This window comes from Pongo pygmaeus, chromosome 4 (assembly GCF_028885625.2).
Source record: "Pongo pygmaeus isolate AG05252 chromosome 4, NHGRI_mPonPyg2-v2.0_pri, whole genome shotgun sequence".
Classification (NCBI taxonomy): Eukaryota; Metazoa; Chordata; class Mammalia; order Primates; family Hominidae; genus Pongo; species Pongo pygmaeus.
The window spans coordinates 136,648,970-136,676,775 of NC_072377.2; the positions used below are offsets into that span (position 1 = coordinate 136,648,970).

Below are 27,806 nucleotides of genomic sequence, written 5' to 3' on the forward strand. Positions count from 1 at the left end.
TTTTATTTTAATTTTTCTTTTTTAAATTTTTTTTTATTATACTTTAAGTTCTGGGATACATGCACAGAACGTGCAGGTTTGTTACATAGGTATACATGTGCCATGATGGTTTGCTGCACCCATCAACCCGTCATCTATATTAGGTATTTGAAGCAGATATTTTTTAAATAAGAAATATTTAAAGAGAAATTAGCCAAGAATCTTCAGAAAATAATGAAAGATACAAACTACAGATCCAAGAAGCTCAGAGAGATGATTGGGCATGGTGGCTCATGCCTGTAATCCCAGGTGGGAGGATCACTTGAAACCAGGAGTTCAACACCAGTCTGGACAACACAGCAAGACCCTGTCTCTAAAATAAATAAATATATAAAAATATATATATTTAGATATATATTAAATATATATATATGTATTTTTTTAAAAAAATAAACTCAGAGATTACAATCAGGATAAATACGCCACCACCACTAAAAGAAATCACACTTAGAAAGATACGTTATATTTAAACTGCTGAAAAGCAAAAACAAATAGAAAATCTTAAACATAACAAGATAAAAAGAAACATTACACACAGATAAACAAGATAAGAATTACATCAGACATATTCAGAAATTATATAATCCAGAAGACAATGGTGTGAGATCTTTAAAGGAATAAAAGAAAAAAAAATTGCTATCAACCTAGAATTCTACACCAAGTGAAATAATCTTTTAAATTGAAGGGGAAAAAATCTTTTAAAAAACAGCAGTTTTAGGTTCACAGCAAAATTAAGCAGGAAGTACAGGCTCCTCATCTATCCATGCCCCTACACATGCATAAACATCCCCACTATTGATGTACTGCATCACAGTGGTACATGTGTTAGATCAATGAACCTACATTGTCACATCATTATCATCCCGGGTCCACAGTTTATATTAGGGTTTACTCTTGGTGGTGTACATTCTGTGGGTTTTGACAAACATATAATGGGGGTGGGCATGGTGGCTCATGCCTGTAATCCTACCACTTTGGGAGGCCGAGGTGGGCAGATCACTTGAGGTCAAGAGTTCAAGACCAGCATGGCCAACATGGTGAAACCCTGTCTCTATTAAAAATGAAAAAATTAGCCAGGCATGGTGGCATGCACCTGTAATCCCAGCTACTCGGGAGGTTGAGGCATGAGAATCACTTGAAGCTGGCCTTCTCAGATGAGCTTCTTTCACTTAGCAATATGCATTTAAGGTTCCTCCATGTCTTTTTATAGCTTGATAGTGCATTTCCTTTTAGCACTGAACAATATTTCATTGCCTGGATGTATCAGTTTATTTATCCATCCATCCTTCCAAACCTGGAAGCAAGACATCTTGGTTGCTTCCAGGTTTTGGCAACTATGAAGAAAGCTGCTATAAACAGCTGTATGCAGCTGTTTTGGGTGAACATAAGTTTGTAACTTATTTGGGTAAATTCTAAGGAGTGCAATGGCTGGATCATCTGCTAAGAGCATGTTTAATTTTGTAAGAGACAGCCAAACTGCCTTCCAGAGTGACTGTGAAGTGTTTACTGATATAGTTTGATCTGCCATATGTGTTACTGTTTTCTATTTGTTGCCTTTGTTCTTTGTTCCTATTTCTGTCTTCCACTCTTTTTCTGCCTTCTGTGGTTTTAATTGAGCATTTTCTATAATTCCATTTTCTTTCTTTTCTTACCATACCAATTATACTTCTTTTTCTTACTTTTTAAAGTGGTTGTCCTAGAGTTTGAAATATACTTTTATAACTAACCCCAATCCATTTTCAAATAATACTATACCACTTCCCATATAGTACAAGTACCTAATAACCAAGTATTTCTAATTCTCCCTCCCATCCCTTGCATCACTGCTGTCATTCATTTCACTTATTCATAAGCACACATAAATGTGTATATTTATATACACACACAAAATTGAATGCATTTTTTATTACTATTATACTTTAGGTTTTAGGGTACATGTGCGCAATGTGCAAGTTAGTTACATATGTATACATGTGCCATGCTGGTGCGCTGCACCCACTAACTCGTCATGTAGCATTAGGTATATCTCCCAATGCTACCCCTCCCCCCTCCCCCCCACCCCACAACAGTCCCTGGTGTGTGATGTTCCCCTTCCTGTGTCCATGTGTTCTCATTATTCAATTCCCACCTATAAGTGAGAATATGCGGTGCTTGATTTTTTGTTCTTGCGATAGTTTACTGAGAATGATGATTTCCAATTTCATCCATGTCCCTACAAAGGACATGAACTCATCATTTTTTATGGCTGCATAGTATTCCATGGTGCATATGTGCCACATTTTCTTAATCCAGTCTATCATTGTTGGACATTTGGGTTGGTTCCAAGTCTTTGCTATTGTGAAGAGTGCTGCAATAAACATACGTCTGCATGTGTCTTTATAGCAGCATGATTTACAGTCCTTTGGGTATATACCCAGTAATGGGATGGCTGGGTCAAATGGCATTTCTAGTTCTAGATCCCTGAGGAATCGCCACACTGACTTCCACAATGGTTGAACTAGTTTACAGTTCCACCAACAGTGTAAAAGTGTTCCTATTTCTCCACATCCTCTCCAGTACCTGTTGTTTCCTGACTTTTTAATGATTGCCATTTTAACTAGTGTGAGATGGTATCTCATTGTGGTTTTGATTTGCATTTCTCTGATGGCCAGTGATGGTGAGCACATTTTCATGTGTTTTTTGGCTGCATAAATGTCTTCTTTTGAGAAGTGTCTGTTCATGTCCTTCACCCACTTTTTGATGGGGTTGTTTGTTTTTTTCTTGTAAATTTGTTTGAGTTCATTGTAGATTCTGGATATTAGCCCTTTGTCAGATGAGTAGGTTGTGAAAATTTTCTCCCATTTTGTAGGTTGCCTGCTCACTCTGATGGTAGTTTCTTTTGCTGTGCAGAAGCTCTTGAGTTTAATTAGATCCCATTTGTCAATTTTGGCTTTTGTTGCCATTGCTTTTGGTGTTTTAGACATGAAGTCCTTGCCCATGCCTATGTCCTGAATGGTAATGCCTAGGTTTTCTTCTAGGGTTTTTATGGTTTTAGTTCTAATGTTTAAGTCTTTAATCCATCTTGAATTGATTTTTGTATAAGGTGTAAGGAAGGGATCCAGTTTCAGCTTTCTACATATGGCTAGCCAGTTTTCCCAGCACCATTTATTAAATAGGGAATCGTTTCCCCATTGCTTGTTTTTCTCAGGTTTGTCAAAGATCAGATAGTTGTAGATATGCGGCGTTATTTCTGAGGGCTCTGTTCTGTTCCATTGATCTATATCTCTGTTTTGGTACCAGTACCATGCTGTTTTGGTTACTGTAGCCTTGTAGTATAGTTTGAAGTCAGGTAGTGTGATGCCTCCAGCTTTGTTCTTTTGGCTTAGGATTGACTTGGCGATGTGGGCTCTTTTTTGGTTCCATATGAACTTTAAAGTAGTTTTTTCCAATTCTGTGAAGAAAGTCATTGGTAGCTTGATGGGGATGGCATTCAATCTGTAAATTACCTTGGGCAGTATGGCCATTTTCACGATATTGATTCTTCCTACCCATGAGCATGGAATGTTCTTCCATTTGTTTGTATCCTCTTTTATTTCCTTGAGCAGTGGTTTGTAGTTCTCCTTGAAGAGGTCCTTCATGTCCCTTGTAAGTTGGATTCCTAGGTATTTTATTCTCTTTGAAGCAATTGTGAATGGGAGTTCACTCATGATTTGGCTCTCTGTTTGTCTGTTATTGGTGTGTAAGAATGCTTGTGATTTTTGTACATTGATTTTGTATCCTGAGACTTTGCTGAAGTTGCTTATCAGCTTAAGGAGATTTTGGGCTGAGACAATGGGGTTTTCTAGATATACAATCATGTTGTCTGCAAACAGGGACAATTTGACTTCCTCTTTTCCTAATTGAATACCCTTGATTTCCTTCTCCTGCCTAATTGCCCTGGCCAGAACTTCCAACACTATGTTGAATAGGAGTGGTGAGAGAGGGCAACCCTGTCTTGTGCCAGTTTTCAAAGAGAATGCTTCCAGTTTTTGCCCATTCAGTATGATATTGGCTGTGGGTTTGTCATAGATAGCTTTTATTATTTTGAGATAGTCCCATCAATACCTAATTTATTGAGAGTTTTTAGCATGAAGGGTTGTTGAATTTTGTCAAAGGCCTTTTCTGCATCTATTGAGATAATCATGTGGTATTTGTCTTTGGTTCTGTTTATATGCTGGATTACATTTATTGATTTGCGTATATTGAACCAGCCTTGCATCCCAGGGATGAAGCCCACTTGATCATGGTGGATAAGCTTTTGATGTGCTGCTGGATTTGGTTTGCCAGTATTTTATTGAGGATTTTTGCATCAATGTTCATCAAGGGTATTGGTCTAAAATTCTCTTTTTTGGTTGTGTCTCTGCCCGGCTTTGGTATCAGGATGATGCTGGCCTCATAAAATGAGTTAGGGAGGATTCCCTCTTTTTCTATTGATTGGAATAGTTTCAGAAGGAATGGTACCAGTTCCTCCTTGTACCTCTGGTAGAATTCGGCTGTGAATCCATCTGGTCCTGGACTCTTTTTGGTTGGTAAGCTATTGATTATTGCCACAATTTCAGCTCCTGTTATTGGTCTATTCAGAGATTCAACTTCTTCCTGGTTTAGTCTTGGGAGAGTATATGTGTCAAGGAATTTATCCATTTCTTCTAGATTTTCTAGTTTATTTGCATAGAGGTGTTTGTAGTATTCTCTGATGGTAGTTTGTATTTCTGTGGGATCGGTGGTGATATCCCCTTTATCATTTTTTATTGCATCTATTTGATTCTTCTCTCTTTTTTTCTTTATTAATCTTGCTAGCGGTCTATCAATTTTGTTGATCCTTTCAAAAAACCAGCTCCTGGATTCATTAATTTTTTGAAGGGTTTTTTGTGTCTCTATTTCCTTCAGTTCTGCTCTGATTTTAGTTATTTCTTGCCTTCTGCTAGCTTTTGAATGTGTTTGCTCTTGCTTTTCTAGTTCTTTTAATTGCGATGTTAGGGTGTCAATTTTGGATCTTTCCTGCTTTCTCTTGTGGGCATTTAGTGCTATAAATTTCCCTCTACACACTGCTTTGAATGCATCCCAGAGATTCTGGTATGTTGTGTCTTGGTTCTTGTTGGTTTCAAAGAACATCTTTATTTCTGCCTTCATTTCATTATGTACCCAGTAGTCATTCAGGAGCAGGTTGTTCAGTTTCCATGTAGGTGAGCGGTTTTGAGTGAGATTCTTAATCCTGAGTTCTAGCTTGATTGCACTGTGATCTGAGAGATAGTTTGTTATAATTTCTGTTCTTTTACATTTGCTGAGGAGAGCTTTACTTCCAACTATGTGGTCAATTTTGGAATAAGTGTGGTGTCATGCTGAAAAAAATGTATATTCTGTTGATTTGGGGTGGAGACTTCTGTAGATGTCTATTAGGTCTGCTTGGTGCAGAGCTGAGTTCAATTCCTGGGTATTCTTGTTGACTTTCTGTCTCATTGATCTGTCTAATGTTGACAGTGGGGCGTTAAAGTCTCCCATTATTAATGTGTGGGAGTCTAAGTCTCTTTGTAGGTCACTCAGGACTTGCTTTATGAATCTGGGTGCTCCGGTATTGGGTGCGTATATATTTAGGATAGTCAGTTCTTCTTGTTGAATTGATCGCTTTACCATTATGTAATGGCCTTCTTTGTCTCTTTTGATCTTTGTTGGTTTAAAGTCTGTTTTATCAGAGACTAGGATTGCAACCCCTGCCTTTTTTTGTTTTCCATTTGTGTGGTAGATCTTCCTCCATCCTTTTATTTTGAGCCTATGTGTGTCTCTGCACGTGAGATGGGTCTCCTGAATACAGCACACTGATGGGTCTTGACTCTTTTTTTTTTTTTCTTTTTTTTTTTCTTTTATTATTATTATTATTATTATTATTATTATTATACTTTAGGTTTTATGGTACATGTGCGCAATGTGCAGGTAAGTTACATATGTATACATGTGCCATGCTGGTGCGCTGCACCCACCAACCCGTCATCTAGCATTAGGTATATCTCCCAATGCTATCCCTCCCCCCTCCCCCCACCCCACAACAGTCCCCAGAGTGTGATGTTCCCCTTCCTGTGTCCATGTGTTCTCATTGTTCAATTCCCACCTATGAGTGAGAATATGCGGTGTTTGGTTTTTTGTTCTTGCGATAGTTTACTGAGAATGATGATTTCCAATTTCATCCATGTCCCTACAAAGGACGTGAACTCATCATTTTTTATGGCTGTATAGTATTCCATGGTGTATATGTGCCACATTTTCTTAATCCAGTCTATCATTGTTGGACATTTGGGTTGGTTCCAAGTCTTTGCTATTGTGAATAATGCCGCAATAAACATACGTGTGCATGTGTCTTTATAGCAGCATGATTTATAGTCCTTTGGGTATATACCCAGTAATGGAATGGCTGGGTCGAATGGAATTTCTACTTCTAGATCCCTGAGGAATCGCCACACTGACTTCCACAAGGGTTGAACTAGTTTACAGTCCCACCAGCAGTGTAAAAGTGTTCCTATTTCTCCACATCCTCTCCAGCACCTGTTGTTTCCTGACTTTTTAATGATTGCCATTCTAACTGGTGTGAGATCGTATCTCATTGTGGTTTTGATTTGCATTTCCCTGATGGCCAGTGACGGTGAGCATTTTTTCATGTGTTTTTTGGCTGCATAAATGTCTTCTTTTGAGAAGTGTCTGTTCATGTCCTTCGCCCACTTTTTGATGGGGTTGTTTGTTTTTTTCTTGTAAATTTGTTGGAGTTCATTGTAGATTCTGGATATTAGCCCTTTGTCAGATGAGTAGGTTGCGAAAATTTTCTCCCATTTTGTAGGTTGCCTGTTCACTCTGATGGTAGTTTCTTTTGCTGTGCAGAAGCTCTTGAGTTTAATTAGATCCCATTTGTCAATTTTGGCTTTTGTTGCCATTGCTTTTGGTGTTTTAGACATGAAGTCCTTGCCCATGCCTATGTCCTGAATGGTAATGCCTAGGTTTTCTTCTAGGGTTTTTATGGTTTTAGGTCTAACATTTAAGTCTTTAATCCATCTTGAATTGATTTTTGTATAAGGTGTAAGGAAGGGATCCAGTTTCAGCTTTCTACATATGGCTAGCCAGTTTTCCCAGCACCATTTATTAAATAGGGAATCCTTTCCCCATTTCTTGTTTTTGTCAGGTTTGTCAAAGATCAGATACTTGTAGATATGTGGCATTATTTCTGACGGCTCTGTTCTGTTCCATTGATCTATATCTCTGTTTTGGTACCAGTACCATGCTGTTTTGGTTACTGTAGCCTTGTAGTATAGTTTGAAGTCAGGTAGTGTGATGCCTCCAGCTTTGTTCTTTTGGCTTAGGATTGACTTGGCGATGCGGGCTCTTTTTTGGTTCCATATGAACTTTAAAGTAGTTTTTTCCAGTTCTGTGAAGAAAGTCATTGGTAGCTTGATGGGGATGGCATTGAATCTGTAAATTACCTTGGGAAGGATGGCCATTTTCATGATATTGATTCTTCCTACCCATGAGCATGGAATGTTCTTCCATTTGTTTGTATCCTCTTTTATTTCCTTGAGCAGTGGTTTGTAGTTCTCCTTGAAGAGGTCTTTCACATCCCTTGTAAGTTGGATTCCTAGGTATTTTATTCTCTTTGAAGCAATTGTGAATGGGAGTTCACTCATGATTTGGCTCTCTGTTTGTCTGTTATTGATGTATAAGAATGCTTGTGATTTTTGCACATTGATTTTGTATCCTGAGACTTTGCTGAAGTTGCTTATCAGCTTAAGGAGATTTTGGCCTGAGACAATGGGGTTTTCTAGATATACTATCATGTCATCTGCAAACAGGGACAATTTGACTTCCTCTTTTCCTAATTGAATACCCTTGATTTCCTTCTCCTGCCTAATTGCCCTGGCCAGAACTTCCAACACTATGTTGAATAGAAGTGGTGAGAGAGGGCATCCCTGTCTTGTGCCAGTTTTCAAAGGGAATGCTTCCAGTTTTTGCCCATTCAGTATGATATTGGCTGTGGGTTTGTCATAAATAGCTCTTATTATTTTGAGATACGTCCCATCAATTCCTAATTTATTGAGAGTTTTTAGCATGAAGGGTTGTTGAATTTTGTCAAAGGCCTTTTCTGCATCTATTCAGATAATCATGTGGTTTTTGTCTTTCGTTCTGTTTATATGCTGGATTACATTTATTGATTTGCGTATATTGAACCAGCCTTGCATCCCAGGGATGAAGCCCACTTGATCATGGTGGATAAGCTTTTTGATGTGCTGCTGGATTCTGTTTGCCAGTATTTTATTGAGGATTTTTGCATCAATGTTCATCAAGGATATTGGTCTAAAATTCTCTTTTTTTGTTGTGTCTCTTCCAGGCTTTGGTATCAGGATGATGCTGGCCTCATAAAATGAGTTAGGGAGGATTCCCTCTTTTTCTATTGATTGGAATAGTTTCAGAAGGAATGGTACCAGCTCCTCCTTGTACCTCTGGTAGAATTCGGCTGTGAATCCATCTGGACCTGGACTTTTTTTGGTTGGTAAGCTATTGATTATTGCCACAATTTCAGCTCCTGTTATTGGTCTATTCAGAGATTCAACTTCTTCCTGGTTTAGTCTTGGGAGAGTGTATGTGTCGACGAATTTATCCATTTCTTCTAGATTTTCTAGTTTATTTGCATAGAGGTGTTTGTAATATTCTCTGATGGTAGTTTGTATTTCTGTGGGATCGGTGGTGATATCCCCTTTATCATTTTTTATTGCATCTATTTGATTCTTCTCTCTTTTTTTCTTTATTAATCTTGCTAGCGGTCTATCAATTTTGTTGATCCTTTCAAAAAATCAGCTCCTGGATTCATTTATTTTTTGAAGGGTTTTTTGTGTCTCTATTTCCTTCAGTTCTGCTCTGATTTTAGTTATTTCTTGCCTTCTGCTAGCTTTTGAATGTGTTTGCTCTTGCTTTTCTAGTTCTTTTAATTGTGATGTTAGGGTGTCAATTTTGGATCTTTCCTGCTTTCTCTTGTGGGCATTTAGTGCTATAAATTTCCCTCTACACACTGCTTTGAATGCATCCCAGAGATTCTGGTATGTTGTGTCTTGGTTCTCGTTGGTTTCAAAGAACATCTTTATTTCTGCCTTCATTTCGTTATGTACCCAGTAGTCATTCAGGAGCAGGTTGTTCAGTTTCCACGTAGTTGAGCGGTTTTGAGTGAGATTCTTAATCCTGAGTTCTAGCTTGATTGCACTGTGATCTGAGAGACAGTTTGTTACAATTTCTGTTCTTTTACATTTATTGAGGAGAGCTTTTCTTCCAAGTATATGGTCAATTTTGGAATAGGTGTGGTGTGGTGCTGAAAAAAATGTATATTCTGTTGATTTGGGGTGGAGAGTTCTGTAGATGTCTATTAGGTCCGCTTGGTGCAGAGCTGAGTTCAATTCCTGGGTATCCTTGTTGACTTTCTGTCTCTTTGATCTGTCTAATGTTGATAGTGGGGTGTTAAAGTCTCCCATTATTAATGTGTGGGAGTCTAAGTCTCTTTGTAGGTCACTCAGGACTTGCTTTATGAATCTGGGTGCTCCTGTATTGGGTGCATATATATTTAGGATAGTTAGCTCTTCTTGTTGAATTAATCCCTTTACCATTATGTAATGGCCTTCTTTGTCTCTTTTGATCTTTGTTGGTTTAAAGTCTGTTTTATCAGAGACTAGGATTGCAACCCCTGCCTTTTTTTGTTTTCCATTTGCTTGGTAGATCTTCCTCCATCCTTTTATTTTGAGCCTATATGTGTCTCCGCACGTGAGATGGGTTTCCTGAATACAGCACACTGATGGGTCTTGAGTCTTTATCCAGTTTGCCAGTCTGTGTCTTTTAATTGGAGCATTTAGTCCATTTACATTTAAAGTTAATATTGTTATGTGTGAATTTGATCCTGTCATTATGATGTTAGCTGGATATTTTGCTCGTTAGTTGATGCAGTCTCTTCCTAGTCTCGATGTTCTTTACATTTCGGTATGATTTTGCAGTGGCTGATACCGGTTGTGCCTTTCCATGTTTAGCGCTTCCTTCAGGAGCTCTTTTAGGGCAGGCCTGGTGGTGACAAAATCTCTCAGCATTTGCTTGTCTATAAAGTATTTTATTTCTCCTTCACTTATGAAGCTTAGTTTGGCAGGATATGAAATTCTGGGTTGAAAATTCTTTTCTTTAAGAATGTTGAATATTGGCCCCCACTCTCTTCTGGCTTGTAGGGTTTCTGCCGAGAGATCCGCTGTTAGTCTGATGGGCTTCCCTTTGATGGTAACCCGACCTTTCTCTCTGGCTGCCCTTAACATTTTTTCCTTCATTTCAACTTTGGTGAATCTGACAATTATGTGTCTTGGAGTTGCTCTTCTCGAGGAGTATCTTTGTGGCGTTCTCTGTATTTCCTGAATCTGAATGTTGGCCTGCCTTGCTAGATTGGGGAAGTTCTCCTGGATAATATCCTGCAGAGTGTTTTCCAACTTGTTTCCATTCTCCCCGTCACTTTCAGGTACACCAATCAGACGTAGATTTGGTCTTTTCACATAGTCCCACATTTCTTGGAGGCTTTGCTCGTTTCTTTTTATTCTTTTTTCTCTAAACTTCCCTTCTCGCTTCATTTCATTCATTTCATCTTCCAGGGCTGATACCCTTTCTTCCATTTGATCGCATCGGCTCCTGAGGCTTCTGCATTCTTCACGTAGTTCTCGAGCCTTGGTTTTCAGCTCCATCAGCTCCTTTAAGCACTTCTCTGTATTGGTTATTCTAGTTATACATTCTTCTAAATTTTTTTCAAAGTTTTCAACTTCTTTGCCTTTGGTTTGAATATCCTCCCGTAGCTCGGAGTAATTTGATCGTCTGAAGCCTTCTTCTCTCAGCTCGTCAAAGTCATTCTCCGTCCAGCTTTGTTCCGTTGCTGGTGAGGAACTGCGTTCCTTTGGAGGAGGAGAGGTACTCTGCTTTTTAGAGTTTCCAGTTTTTCTGCTCTGTTTTTTCCCCATCTTTGTGGTTTTATCTACTTTTGGTCTTTGATGATGGTGATGTACAGATGGGTTTTTGGTGTGGATGTCCTTTCTGTTAGTTTTCCTTCTAACAGACAGAACCCTCAGCTGCAGGTCTGTTGGAGTACCTGGCCGGCCGTGTGAGGTGTCAGTCTGCCCCTGCTGGGGGGTGCCTCCCAGTTAGGCTGCTCGGGGGTCAGGGGTCAGGGACCCACTTGAGGAGGCAGTCAGCCCGTTCTCAGATCTCCAGCTGCGTGCTGGGAGAACCACTGCTCTCCTCACAGCTGTCAGACAGGGACATTTAAGTCTGCAGAGGTTACTGCTGTCTTTTTGTTTGTCTGTGTCCTGCCCCCAGAGGTGGAGCCTACAGAGGCAGGCAGGCCTCCTTGAGCTGTGGTGGGCTCCACCCAGTTCAAGCTTCCAGGCTGCTTTGTTTACCTAAGCGAGCCTGGGCAATGGCGGGCGCCCCTCCCCCAGCCTCGCTGCCGACTTGCTGTTTGATCTCAGACTGCTGTGCTAGCAATCAGCGCGACTCCGTGGGCGTAGGACCCTCTGAGCCAGGTGCGGGCTATACTCTCCTGGGGCACCGTTTCCTAAGCCCGTCGGAAAAGCATAGTATTCGGGTGGGAGTGGCCCGATTTTCCAGGTGCCGTCTGTCACCCCTGGAAGGGGAACTCCCTGACCCCTTGCGCTTCCCGAGTGAGGCAATGCCTCGCCCCTGCTTCGGCTGGCGCACGGTGCGCTCACCGACTGACCTGCGCCCACTGTCTGGCACTCCCTAGTGAGATGAACACGGTACCTCAGATGGAAATGCAGAAATCACCCGTCTTCTGCGTCGCTCGCGCTGGGAGCTGTAGACCGGAGCTGTTCCTATTCGGCCATCTTGGCTCCTCCCCCCGGGTCTTGACTCTTTATCCAATTTGCCAGTCTGTGTCTTTTAATTGGAGCATTTAGTCCATTTACATTTAAAGTTAATATTGTTATGTGTGAATTTGATCCTGTCATTATGATGTTAGCTGGTTATTTTGCTCGTTAGTTGATGCAGTCTCTTCCTAGTCTCGATGGTCTTTACATTTTGGCATGATTTTGCAGCGGCTGGTACCGGTTGTGCCTTTTCATGTTTAGTGCTTCCTTCAGGAGCTCTTTTAGGGCAGGCCTGGTGGTGACAAAATCTCTCAGCATTTGCTTGTCTGTAAAGTATTTTATTTCTCCTTCACTTATGAAGCTTAGTTTGGCAGGATATGAAATTCTGGGTTGAAAATTCTTTTCTTTAAGAATGTTGAATATTGGCCCCCACTCTCTTCTGGCTTGTAGAGTTTCTGCCGAGAGATCCGCTGTTAGTCTGATGGGCTTCCCTTTGTGAGTAACCCGACCTTTCTCTCTGGCTGCCCTTAACATTTTTTCCTTCATTTCAACTTTGGTGAATCTGACAATTATGTGTCTTGGAGTTGCTCTTCTCGAGGAGTATCTTTTTAATATTGTTAAACAAAGTGTTATCAGTTACATCAATTAAGAATAAGAAAAATGTGTTTATTTTATATTTACTTACTCCTTCTCTGATGCTTTCTTTATATAGATCTGAGATTCTGACCTATATCATTTTCCTTCTCCCTGAACAACTTCTTTTAACAGTTCTTACAAGGAAGATCTACTGGCAACAATTTCATTCGATTTTTGTTTATCTGAGAAAGTCTTTATCTCATCTTCACTTTTGAAGGATAATTCTGCAGGGACAGAATTGTAGGTTGGTGGGTTTTTTTTTTTTTTTCTCTCAATGCTTTAATTTTTCACTCCAATTTTTTCTTGCTTGCATGATTTCTCAGAAGGTAGAAATATGTCTTATCTTTGCTCCTTTATAGATAAGATTCCCCCACCCCCACCCCCGGCTTTCTTTGAAGATTTTTTTTTCTTTATCCGAAAATTTCTGCAGTTTTAATATGATATGCCTAGGTATAGTTTTTCATTTTGGGGGCTTTTTAAAATTTTATCCTATTTGGTGTTCTCTGATTCTTAGATCTGTGGTTTGATGTCTGACATTAATTTGAGGAAAATTATTTCCTTACTGCTTCAAATATTGCTTCTGTTCCTTTCTCAGTTTCTTCTCCAATACTATCATTACATGTACTTACATTTTTGTGGTTGTCTTACAGTTCTTGGATATTCTGTTTTTTAAAGTTTTATTTCCTCTTTGCCTTTCATTTTGGGAAATTTCTATTGACATATCTTTAGTCTCACTGTTTCTTTCCTCATCTGTGTCCAGTATGCTGATGAGCTTAACCAAAGATATTCTTAATTTCAGTTACTATGTTTTTATTTCCAGCATCTTCCTTTGATTTAAATCTTTCTTAGAGTTTGCATTTCTCTGCTTACATTACTCATCTGTTCTTGCATGTTACCTACTTTTTCTATTAGTGCCCTTGGCATATTAATCATAGTTGTTTAAAATTCCCAGTCTGATAATTCTCACATCCTTGCCAGATCTGGGTCTGATTCTGATGGTTGCTCTGTCTCTTCCAATTGTGTTTTTTGCCTTTTAATATGCCTTGTAGCACACTGCTGAAAGGTGTATGGGGTAAAAGGAATTGTGGTAAAAAGGCTTTTAGGTTGTGTGTTTATTTGTTTTTGAGACAGAGTCGCACTTTGTTGCCCAGGCTGGAGTGCAGTGGCATGATCTCAGCTCACTGCAACCTCTGCCTTCAGGGTTCAAGTGGTTCTTCTGCCTCAGCCTCCCGAGTAGCTGGGATTACAGGTGTGTGCCACCACGCCCAGCTATTTTTTGTATTTTTAGTAGAGATGGGGTTTCACCATATTGGCCAGGATGGTCTTGAACTCCTGGCCTCAAGTGACTCTCCCGCCTTGGCCTCCCAAAGTGCTGGGATTACAGGCATGAGCTGCCGCGCCTGGCTACATAGGCTTTTAGTAATGTAGTGGTAAGATACAGAGGGTGGGGAAGTGTTCCATAGTCCTATGATTAGATCTCGGTCTTTTGGTGAGCCTGTGTTGCTAGACAGTGAACTTCACCAGTCCTTTTCAGCTTTTTATCCCCCCTTTAAATGGGAAAGGATAGACAGAGGGGGCTGGAGTTATTTCCCTTGCCCCAGATGGGTCGAGCTCTTATAAAACTTCAGCAGGTTAGGCTCAGGTCTGGTCAAGAACAGAATGCTCTGACATATTACAAAAACGTTCCTTTTTCCTCCCCCTGCTGGAAGCGTAAGGAGATTTTTCTCCAATCTTCACATAAAACTTACAGAAGCGTGAGGGATACCTGATGACTGGAATCCCCTGGGGTTTTTATTACTCAGGCTTGTCCACACTGAGCCTCCACAATTTGTCAACTATAGTTCAGGTTTTTCTATCCTGGTACTTGTTCTCATGGAGGTGGGTTTCCGCTCTGGTAAGTTGCGATTTTCTGTATCTGCCTGTTTTTCTCCCCAATTCTGGGGGCAGAAGTTTACCTTGTGACCTCACCTCTCTTATAGATCTAAGAAGATTGTGAATTCTTCAGCTTGTTCAGTTTTTATTTGTTGTTAGGATGGAGTGGCAACTTTTTTTTTTTTTTTTTTTTGAGATGGCGTCTCGCTCTGTCACCCAGGCTGGAGTGCAATGGCGTGATGTCGGCTCACTGCAATCTCCACCTCCCGGGTTCAAGCGATTCTCCTGCCTCAGCCTCCCAAGTAGCTGGGACTACAGGCGCCCGCCAGCATGCCCAGCTAATTTTTATATTTTTAATAGAGACGGGGTTTCACCATGTTGGCCAGGATGGTCTCGATCTCCTGACCTCGTGATCTGCCTGCCTCAGCCTCCCAAAGTGCTGGGATTACAGGCATGAGCCACCGCGCCCGGCCGGAGTGGCAACTTTTTAAAACTCCTTATGCTGGACTGGAAACTCAAATTCCTAAATATCTTTTCAGACAAATAAAAGCTGAGATAATTCATTATCCACAGACCTGCCCTACAAGAACTTGAATCTACACAAAGTAATAAAGATGTCTGGGAATGGATAAATGAAGATAAACATAAAATATTTTTTCTTATTTTTAATTATCTAAAACATAATTGTCTAAAGCAAAAAATAGTAGCAGTATGTTGGATCATAGTATATAATAAAGTGCATGAAAACTATAGCACAAAATTGGGAGGAAAAAATTAGGAGTATCATAAAGTTCTTACACCTTATATGTATTATACATACTATTTGAAGGCTGACTGTGATTAATTAAAGGTGCATACTGTAAACTTAAGGACAACCACTAAAATTTGCTTAAAAGAGGTTATAAATAAGCCAATAATGGAAGGAAAAAAACAGCATAAAAAATTGTCCAACAATGATAGACTGGATTAAGAAAATGTGGCACATATACACCATGGAATACTATGCAGCCATAAAAAATGATGAGTTCATGTCCTTTATAGGGACATGGATGAAGCTGGAAACCATCATTCTCAGCAAACTATTGCAAGGACAAAAAATCCAAACACTGCATGTTCTCACTCGTAGGTGGGAATTGAACAATGAGAACACATGGACAGAGGAAGGGGAACATCACACACTGGGGCCTGTTGTGGGGTGGGGGGAGGGGGGAGGGATAGCATTAGGAGATATACCTAATGTAAATGACGAGTTAATGGGGGCAGCACACCAACATGGCACATGTATACACATGTAACAAACCTGCACATTGTGCACATGTACCCTAAAACTTAAAGTATAATAAAAAAAATAGCCAATTCAAAAGCAGGCAGAAAAGGGGAAAAAAAGAACAAAAAACAGATGGAACAAATAAAAAATAGCAAGAAAAATGACAGATTTTAGTCCAACTATATCAATAACTATATTAAGCATAAATGGTCTAAACATACAAATTAAAAGAGATTGTTCAATTGGATGAAAAGGGCATGATTATATGCTTTCTATAAGGAGATAACCCTAAACATAAAGGCAAAGATGGGTTAAAAGTAAAATATGTCAAGAGAATAAAAAGAAAAGCCACAGACTGGGAGAAAATATTTGCAAAACACATATCTGATAAAGGACTATTATTAAAAATATATAAAGAACTCTCAAAACTCAACAATAAGAAAATAAATAACCCAACTTTAAAAATGGGCAAAAATATCTAAACAAACACACCTCATCAAAGAAGATATACAAATAGCAAGTAAGTATATGAAAAGATGCTAAATATTGGCCAGGCGTGGTGGCTCACACCTGTAATCCCAGCAGTTTGGGAGGCTGAGGCGGGCAGATCACAAGGTCAGGAGTTCGAGACCAGCCTGGTCAACATGGTGAAACCCTTTCTCTACTAAAAATACAAAAATTAACCATGCATGGTGGCAGGCGCCTGTAATCCCAGCTACTTGGGAGGCTGAGGCAGGAGAATTGCTTGAACTCGAGAGGCGGAGGTTGCAGTGAGCTGAGACCGCACCACTACACTCCAGCCTGGGCAACAGAGCAAGACTCCATCTCAGGGGGAAAAAAAAACGCTAAATATTATATGTCATTAGGGAATTGTAAATTAAAACACCAATGAGATATCACTATGCATCTGTCAGAATGATGAAAATCCAAAACACAGGCAACACCAAATATTGGTGAGGACATATAGCTATAGAAACTCTTATACACTGTTGGTAGGAATGCAAAATGCTATAGCCATTTTGGAAGAGAGTTCAGCAGTTTCTTACAAAGCTAAACATAGTCTTACTATACAATCCAGCAATCATGCTACTTGGTATTTACCCAAATCAGTTGAAAATCCAAGTACACCCAAACACCTGCATACAAATGTTCACAGTAGCTTTATTCATAATTGCCAAAACCCGGATACAACCAAGACGTCCTCCAATAGATGAATGGATAAACAAACTGATACAGCCATACAATAAAATATTATTTGGCAATATAAGGAAATGAGCTATCAAGACACAAAAAGACAGGGGGAAACCTTAAATGCATGTTGCTAAGTGAAAGAAAACAATCTGAGAAGGCTAAATAACGTATGACTCAAATTACATCACATTCTGGAAAAGGCAAAACTATACAGATGGTAAAAAGACCAGCGGTTGCCAGGAGTTTGCGGGCAGAGGGAATGATGAGTAAGTGGAGCACAGAACATTTTTTGGGCAATGAAACTATGCTGTATAAAACTGTAACGGTGGACACATGTCATACAATTGTCAAAATCTACGGAACTGTACGACACAAAGAGAGAACTCTAATGTGAATTGTGGACTTTAGTTAATAATAATGTATCAGGCTGGGTGCTGTGGCTCATGCCTGTAATCCCCGCACTTTGGAAGGCTGAGGCAGGCGGATCACTTGAGGTCAAGAGTTCGAGACCAGCCTGGCCAACATGGTGAAACCCCATCTCTACTGAAAATGAAAAAATTAGCCAGGCATGGTGGTGCATGCCTGTAGATCCAGCTACTCAGGAGGCTGAGGCAGAAGAATAGCTTGAACTCAGGAGGTGGAGGTTTCAGTGAGCCGAGATCGAGATCATGCCACTGCACTCCAGCCTGGGTGACAGAGGGAGACTCTGTCTCAAAATAATAATAATAATAATGTATCCATATTTGTGCATCACTTGTAACAAATACACGACGTGAAAGCAAGATGTTAATAATAGGAGAAACTATATGGGGGTAGGGGATTATAGAAGCACTGTACTTTATGCTAAGTTTTTTGTAAACCTAAAACTTCTTTTAAAAATAAAGTATATTAATTTAATAAAAATAAAATGATGGAAAATGATATATTGTTGAAACATAAATCAAAAGAAAGCTAGAGCAGCTACATTAGTATCAAAAAAGTAGACTTCAGAACAAGAAATATTTTATATTTATATATAAAATATATAAATATAAATATTTATATATAAAAATATATATACATAAAAATAAAATATATATTTATATATATATAAATATATATATAAACAGGGACATTATACGATGATAAAGTGATAAATTAACCAAGAATACATAACAATCCTAATTATGTACTTACCTAACCAAGAGTTTCAAAATACATGAAGCAAAAATGATAGACCTGAATAAAAACATACAAACCCACAATTACAGTTACACCTCAACAGTCCTCAATAAATGATAGAAAAAATAGAGAAAAAATAAGTAAGGATACAGAAGACCTGAACAACACTATCAACCAACTTTACCTAGTTGATATTTATAGAGCATTCAACTAAACAACAGCAGAATACACATTCTTTTCAAGTGCACATGAAACATTCATCAAGCTAAATCATATTCTTGGTCATAAAACAATCCTCAACAAATTTAAAATAACTGAAAGCACACAAAGTATGTTATCTGACCACAACAGAATAAAATTAGAATAACAGAAATATCTGGAAAATCCCCAAATATTTGTGAAATAAGCAACATGCTTCTAAATAACTCATGAGTCAAAGTGGAAGTCATAAAGGAAATTAGAAAACATTCTGAGTTGCATTTACATGTAGGGACAACATATCATACTTGTGTGATGACCTTGGCCAAGTGATCAAAGTTTACTTCATCAGTCACATTCCCCTAAAATTATGCAACATGAAGGGTACATTCTTCCCTCAAATTGATAACTTTGGTGTAATCATAAGAAAACATCAGAAAAATCTAAGTTGGTGGCCCTTCTATAAAACATATGACTCTTAATAACCATCAAGGTCTTTAAAAATAAGGAAAGAATAAATGAAAGAGACATGATGACTAGATGCACTGTGCTATTTTGGGTTGGATACTAGAACAGAAAAAGGACATTAGCAGAAAAGTTGGTTAAATCTGAATAAAGTCTGGATCTTAAGGTAATAGTAATATATCAATGTTAATTTTTCAGTTTTGAAAAATGTACCATGGTTATGTAAGTTATTAACATTAGAGCAAATGATGAAATATATGAGAGAACTCTATATTCTATTTAAAACTATTACATAAATCTAAAATTTATCCCAATGTAAGAATTTTTTTTTCAAATTTTGGCACAATATAGTCAAAACAATGCTTACAAGAAAATGTAGATTATTAAATGTTTTTATGAAAAGAAAAGTTTCCAGTCAATAACCTAACCTTCTACTCTAAGAGCCTAGAAAAAGAACAACAAATTAAATGCAAAGCAAGAAGAAGGAAAAAATTTATGTAGAAGGGCAGAAATCAATGAAATATGAAAGCAAGACATAATAGAGAAAATCTGTGAAACCAAAGGTTAACTCCTTGAAAGGTGAAAGACCTCTACAGGGAAAACTATAAAACACTGCTGAAAGAAATCATAGATGGCACAAACAAATGGAAACAGATCCCATGCTCATGGATGGGTAGAATCAATATTGTGAAAATGACCATACTGCCAAAAGCAATCTACAAAGTCAATGCAATTCCCATTAAAATACCACATCATTCTTCACAGAACTAGAAAAAACAATCCTAAAATTCATATGAAACCAAAAAAGAGCCCCCACAGCCAAAGCAAGACTAAGCAAAAAGAACAATCTGGAGGCATCACATTACCTGACTTCAAACTATACTATAAGGCCATAATCACCAAAACAGCATGGTATTGGTATAAAAACAGGCACATAGACCAAGGGAACAGATTGCAGAATCCAGAAATAAAGCCAAATACTTACAGCCAACTGATCTTTAACAAAGCAAACAAAAATATAAGGTGGAGAAAGGACACCCTATTCAACAAATGGTGCTGAGATAACTGACAAGCCACGTGTAGAAGAATGAAACCAGATCCTCATCTCTCACCTTATACAAAAATCAACAAGATGGATCAAAGGCTTAAATCTAAGACCTGAAACCATAAAGATTCTAGATGATAACATTGAAAAAATCCTTCTGGACACTGACTAGAAGGCAAAAACTTCATGACCAAGAACCCAAAAGCAAACAAACAAACAAACAAAAAGATAAATAGATGGGACTTAATTCAACTAAAAAGCTTCCCCACTGCAAAAGAAATAATCAGCAGAGTTAACAGACAACCCACAGAGTAGGAGAAAATCTTCACAATCTACACATCCAACAAAGGACTAATATCCAGAATCTACAAGGAACTCAAACAAATTAGCAAGAACAAAACAATCCCATCAAAAAGTGGACTAAGGACATGAATAGCCAATTCTCAAAAGAAGGTACAGAAACGGCCAACAGACATATGAAAAAAAATGCTCAACATCACTAATGATCAAGGAAATGCAAATCAAAACCTCCATATGATACCACCTCACTCCTGAAAGAATGGCCATGACCAAAATATCAAAAAATAATAGATGTTGGTGTGGATGCAGTGAAAAGGGAGCACTTTTACACTGTTGGTGGGAATGTAAACTGGTACAACCACTATAGAAAACAATGTGGAGAGTCCTTAAAGAACTAAGTACAACCACTATAGAAAACAGTGTCGAGATTCCTTAAAGAACTAAACGTAGATCTACCATTTGATCCAGAAATCCCACTCCTGGGTATCCACCCAGAGGAAAAGAAGTCATTATACAAAAAAGATACTTGCACATGCATATTTATAGTAGCATAAGACATACGAAAATAAATCATATGATGGAATACTACTCAGGCATAAAAAAGGAACACAATAATGGCATTCTCAGCAACCTGGATGGAATTGGAGACCATTATTCTAAGTGAAGTAAATCAGGAATAGAAAACCAAACATCGTATGTTCTAACTCATAAGTAGGAGCTAAGCTATGAGGATGCAAAAGCAAAAGAATGATATAATACACTGAACTTTGGGGATTCGGGGGTAAGTGAGAAGGGATGAGGAATAAAAGGCTACACATTGGATATAGTGTACACTGCTTGGGTGACAAGTGCACCAAAATCTCAAAAATCACCACTAAAGAACTTACTCATGTAACCAAACACCACCTGTTCCCCAAAAACCTATTGAAAATTTTTTAAAAAGTTAACTCCTTGAAAAGATCAATTAAAGAAACTTCTAGTCAAACTGATATTGAAAAAAAGAAGAAACAACTTGCTTATATCAGGAATGAAAGGACTATCACTACAGATTTCTCTGACATTAATATATTTAACAACTTGGATGAAACAAACACATTCCTTGAAAGACACAAACTACCAAAAGCTCATTCAAGAAGAAATAATGTGAATGATCCCATACTTATTAAAGTATATTCCAACAAAGAAAATTCCAGCACAAATGGGTCCATTTAGTGAATTCTACCAAATAAGTAAGAAATACTAGCAATTCTATATAAACTATCTGGAAACTAGAAGAGTATGGAAGAGTTCCCAATTCATGAGGTGAGCATTACCCTGATAACAAAACCAGAGAAAGACAATATAGAAAAAGAAAATTAAAGAGCAATATACCTCATGTACATAGATTTTAAAATCTGCAAGAAAAACATTAGTAAGTTGAATCCATCAATATATCAGACAGATAAGACATCATGATCGAATAAAGTTTTTGATCCCAAGAATGCAAGGTAGAAGCTACAGCAAGTGATCCAGAAGACCTAGCTAAGATCCCTGATGAAGGTGGCTATACTAAACAACAGATTTTCAATGTAGATGAAACACTCTTCTATTGGAAGAAGGTGCCATCTAGGACTTTCATAGCTAGAGAGCAGATGTCAATGCCTGGCTTCAACGCTTCAAAGGACAGGCTCTCTTGTTATTGTGATACTAACTTTATTGTGGTGGTCGAGAACTGAACCTGCAATATCTCTGAGGTATGCCTATATTTCTGTGTGAAGTATGGCAGTTAGAAATGAGGCATTTTGGCCCCTGTTGAGATGTTCTAAATAAAAATGTTTTACAAAGTATGACAGTAGAAGTGATACAAGTTTTTTCAAATAAGATTGCCTCTTCCATCCCTTGACTATTTTCAAAGACGGCACTGCTCTTGAGGGATGATCTAGTAAGGGCTAAATGAGTATTGATAAAAAAATACTTAACATAAAAAATAGTAGATTTATGTATTTAAATATTTAAATATAGGCAATTTTTCAGCTATTTCATTTAAACATAGGCAATATATTTATTTTATTCAAATAAAAGGCAATTCTTTAAATATAGGCGATTCTTTTAATATTTAAATATAGGCAACTCTTTTAATATTTAAATACAGGCAATTCTTTTCAGCTATTTTAACATTCATGCATAGCATATGTCATTTGCTGAAAAGAAAAGCAAATTCAAACAGCTGAAAAAGTTCTGGTTAGTGACATTGATTATTTGAAATGTAACAGGGTGTCATAGAAGAAGATATCCTTCTAAAAGCAACTTTACCTACATAAATTTCTGAAAACCACCAACGAAGAAAAAAATTACCCATTATTTATGCCTACATTGTAACTGGGAAACACAGAATAGTACAAATTTCTGTCTTCTTAGAAGTGAATAAATAAATATTAAATGTCAGCAGAGTACTCCAGTGACAACTATGCCAAGAACCAGTCTCAGACTGCAGAAAGAGTAAACGATGCAGTGTGCTTTTAATGTGGTGTAAACATATATATCATCTAAGGTCCTGCTTTCAGAGGAAAAGGGCTCCACCCTGAGTGGAAAAGTACCGAGAGAACATCTAAGACTTAGTGCATTAGAGAACTGGCTTATGGATATTTTAAACACAAGAGCTTGTAAAGCTCATAGAGATAGTATAAGGAAGGCACTGTTCCTGGGGTGAAAGAGGAACCATGAAAAGTGAAATGTCCATTGGAGGTTTGGTGGTGAAGAGAATGAAGTGGCTGAGAGTAAGAGCTCTATTAAAATTATACATTAAGAAACAATTTGAAGAAGACATACCATAAAAGTACCTTTAATTGAAAAAACTGCATTTCACTATGGAAATAAAAGAAACAGTTGACTCAAGATCACTGGTTCAGGAAAATCCAACACAAATAAACATATGAACAACAAAAATAAAATTAAACCCAACATCCACATAAGTTACTATAAATAGAAAAACATAAAATATAATCAAAATTTCTCAGGAGTTGAAAACACAACAAAACAATCCTGCCCTGTCCAAAAAAAAAGAGAACTATAATAAAATACAGTAAGATTAATTAAATATAATTAAGCAAACAACTGTAGATATGAAAGAATGCCAAAAATCAGAAATTTAAAAACTCAGAATGGATATGGACAACAAAAGACGTAAAATAGAAACTGATAAAACTCAGGAAAGTTATTGAAGAAAATGATAAAATAATCGTAGAAACAAATACTAAATTATAATGTGCCTAAGAAAGAAAGAGATATGACCAAAAATGTACTAAACAACACAGAGGACAATGAGAAAAGTCAAGAAAATGAAGCAAAAATGAACACAGAGGTTAACAGGGCCAGAAATAGTGATAAATATAAAAGAATCACAAAGAAGAGCAACATAGGTATAACTGGAGTCCTTGAAAGAAGAAAAATCAAAGAATGGAGTTGACCTAGAATGGCCAATTCCAAGATATATCCTAGTAAAACAGGAAAATATAAAATAATAAATACAGAAAATTAACCTAGAATAATATGTCAAATTGAGACCAAATATATGAATCATAAGAATAAAAAATTACTATGAGTAAATTATTTTTATTAAAAATAAAAGATGTGAAAAATATGGTTGAGCATTTTTCTATCACAGTGACCCACACACAGATAACAACTATAAACTCTGGATAAAATACAAAATACAATTAGTAGAAGTCAATGGAGAGTAAACAAAAGCAGGCAGATAATGGGTGGAAGTTGACCCTTGAATGAAGAGAACAGTAAAGGGTGATTTCCTGTTTTTAAAATGCCTATTAGCCTCAGGACATACCATAGTTGATGGCATATACAGCTGCTAAAATTTTGATAGAAAACCCAGTTTTCTTAACCTAAAATATCAGATTACAGAGTCTGGAGCAAGCACAAATTCTGAAAAGTAAAAAGGAAATCCCAGTAAAAAGAGAGGCATGGAGACACTCCATCTGTGTGTAAACTCTGCCCAAATCTCTGGCAGACTGCTAAACAACACATATGTAGGTTATACTGCAAGTAGCCCAGCCAAGAATAAAAGAAATATACTGCACAAAAAAACAGTTTGCAGTTTGTGTCCAACCAAGTTAATTGCTTGCTAATTAACAACAACAACATTCTTCCGGCCAGGCATGGTGGCTCATGTCTGTAATTCCACCACTTTGGGAAGCCAAGGCTGGTGGATCACTTGAGGTCAGGAGTTCAAGACAACATTCTTCAAAGGAATATAACAGAATCTGGAGTTCCCCCAGCAGCAACCAGGATACAATAGAAAGTTGCTTGACATGTGAAGGACCAGAAACATGTGACCTATTTCCGAGAGAAAAGACACAGAGATCAACCCAAAGATGAAACAGATGTTGGAATTCACAGACAAGGATTTCAGAGTGGTTAATTACAGTCATGTTCAATGATGTAAAGAAAAATAATACTCATAGTGAAAAGAAGACAAGTTTCAGAAAAGAACAAAAAACAACAATAAATAACTAAAAATTATAGAACTGAAAAATACAATGTCTGAATTAAAAACTTTAATAGATGGGGTTAACATGAAAATAGAGATGACAGAGGGAAGAATCATTGAGATTAGCAGTAGACAATAGATTTATATAATCTGAAGAAGAGAGGACAGAAACAAATTAACAGAGCCTCAGGGAACTATCAGACAACAATGAAAGGTCTTACATATGTATAAGTGGAATCCCAGAAAAAGAAAAAAAAGAATGTGGTAGAAAAACTAACTAGAGAAAGAATGACCAAAATTTTCACAAATTTGGTAAAAGTCATAAACATTACAGATTCAAGAAGCTAAACAAACCCAGCATGGTACTAGCATAAAAATAGAACAGCACCAAGAACCTAGAAATAAATCCATATATTTACAGCCAACTGATTTTCAACAAAGATGCCAAAACAGTACTGGGGAAGGAATAGCCTCTTAAATAAATGGTGCTGGAAAAACAGAATACCCACATGCAGATTAATGAAACTAGACCCCTCTCTTTCACCATATGCAAAAATCAACTCAAAATGAATGAACTACTTTAATGTAAGACCCCAAATTATGAAACTACGAGAAGAAAATATTGGGGAAACACTTCTAGACATTTGGTCTGGGCAAAGTTTTTTTTTTTTTTTTTTTGCACCAAGACTTACTTTTATTTATATTTTTATTCTTTTTTTTTTATTATTATACTTTAAGTTCTAGGGTACATGTGCACAATGTGCAGGTCTGTTACATAGGTATGCATGTGCCATGTTGGTTTGCTGCACCCATCAACTCATCATTTACATTAGGTATTTCTCCTACTAATGCTATCCTTCCCCCAGCCCCCCACCCCACGACAGGCCCCAGTGTATGATGTTCCCCTCCCTGTGTCCACGTGTTCTCATTGTTCAACTCCCACCTATAAGTGAGAACATGTGGTGTTTGATTTTCCGTCCTTGTGATAGTTTGCTGAGAATGATGGTTTCCAGCTTCACCCATGTCCCTGCAGAGGACATGAACTCATCTTTTTTATGGCTGCATAGTATTCCATGGTGTATATGTGCCACATTTTCTTAATCCGGTCTATCATTGATGGACATTTGGGTTAGTTCCAAGTCTTTGCTATTGTGAACAGTGCCGCAATAAACATACGTGTGCATATGTCTTTATAGTAGCATGACTTATAGTCTTTGGGTATATACCCAAGTAATGGGATTGCTGGGTCAAATGGTATTTCTTCTAGATCCTTGAGGAATCGCCACACTCTCTTCCACAATGGTTGGACTAATATACACTCCCACCAACAGTGTAAAAGCATTCCTATTTCTCCACATCCTCTCCAGCATCTGTTGTTGCCTGACATTTTAATGACTGCCATTCTAACTGGAGTGAGATGGTATCTCACTGTGATTTTGATTTGTATTTCTCTGATGACCAGTGATGATGAGTATTTTTTCATATGTCTGTTGGCTGCATAAATGTCTTCTTTTGAGAAGTGTCTGTTCATATCCTTTGGGCAAAAATTTTTATGGCAAGGATCTCTTTTGTGCACAGGCAACAAAAGCAAAAATAAACAAATGAGATTATATCAAACAAAAAAACCTTCTCCACAGCAAAGGAAACAATCAACAGAGTGAAGAGACAACCTGCAGAATGGGAGGAAATATTTGCAAACTATTCATCTGACAAGGAATTGATAGCCAGAATATGCAAAGAACTCAAACAACTCAATAGCAAAAAATAATAATAATCCGATTAAAAAATAGGCAAATAAGCTGAACAGACATCTTAAAAGAAGACATAGAAATGGCCAACAGGTATATGAAAAAATGCTCAGCATCACTAATCATCAGGCAAATGCAAACCAAAACCACAATGAGATATTTTCTCACACCTGTTAGAATGGCTATTTTAATAAAGACAGAAAATAACAAATGCTGGCAAGGCTGTGGAGAAAAGGGAACTCTTACACACTGTTGGTAGGAATGTAAATTAATAAAGCCATTATAGAAAACATTATGGAGGTTCTCAAAAAAACTAAAATAGAACTACTTTATGATCCAGCAATCCTACCACTAGGTACATATCCAAAGGGAAGGAAATTAGTATGTCAAAGAAATATCTGCAATTCCATGTTTATTGTAGCACTCTTCACAATAGCCAAGATATGGAATCAACCTAAGTGTCCATTAACATGAATGGATAAAGAGAATCTGGTATGTGTATATATATATATATATATATATATATATATATATATATATATATGTGGAATATTATTTAACCACAAAAGGAATGAAATTCTGTCATTTACAGCAACATGGATGAGCCTGGAGGACATTATGTTAAGGGAAATTAAACCAGGCAGAGAAAGATAAATAACATATGGTCTCACTTACATATTGAAGCTAAAAAAAATTGATTTCACAGAAGAGAGTAGAATAGTGGTTACTAGAGGCAGGGAAGTGTAAGAGAAAGGGTGGGATAGCAAAAGGTTGGTTAATAGATACAAATGTAAAAGCTAGATAGGAGGAATAAGCTCTAGTGTTCTATAGCACTGTAAGGTAAATATAATTAACAATTAATTTTCTATTTTCATATATCTAGAAGAGCAGATTTTGAATGTTCACATACACACACAGATAAATGTTTGAGGTGATATGCTAATTACCGTGATTTAATCATTACACATTATATACACATATCAAAATATCACACTGTACCCCATAAATATATACAATTATGTCAATTAAAAAGAAAAAGGCAACAAACCATAAAAAACTCTGCTACCAGCTTTTCCCTTAAGTTTCTCTAAAATAATGACAGCAAGGTAGGTCTCAGGAAGTGGCAGAGGGAAAATGTGGTGAGAACCAACTGAGAAACTTACTTTGAGCTTCACAATCTCCTTCATCCTTTTGATTTCCTCCTCAGACATGACATTATAATACCTGATGATGTCCCACTCATCATCCTCTTCCAAGTGAGTGATGAGAAGCTGTAGAGCCCTCTTGCCATGGTAGTACCTACGGAAAAGTCTCTGCTGCTTCTGTGGTGCCTGGGGAGCACAGAGCAACAGGCTCTCGCTTAAGTACCAGTCTCCTCTAGCTGTAGGCACTAGCCCCACTCCTTATGCCCACCTCCTTCACCCCTCAGAACTGAAACAAAAGTCCTTTTCTTGGTTGGCACAAATGACAAACATAAACAATTCAATGGCTTCTTATCTCCCAGGAACATTCCTCCTCA

General features: G+C 37.6%; 1 long non-coding RNA gene across 1 annotated transcript; it reads right to left on the reverse strand.

The window, feature by feature from the left end:
• Positions 1–27,589, reverse strand: LOC134739633 (uncharacterized). The gene is made up of 3 exons (XR_010126479.1): positions 27,451–27,589; positions 18,064–18,105; positions 1–352 (listed from the first exon to the last, which is right to left on the reverse strand). It is a non-coding gene; the product is annotated as an uncharacterized LOC134739633 (long non-coding RNA).
• Between the last annotated feature and the right edge of the window lie 217 nt (positions 27,590–27,806).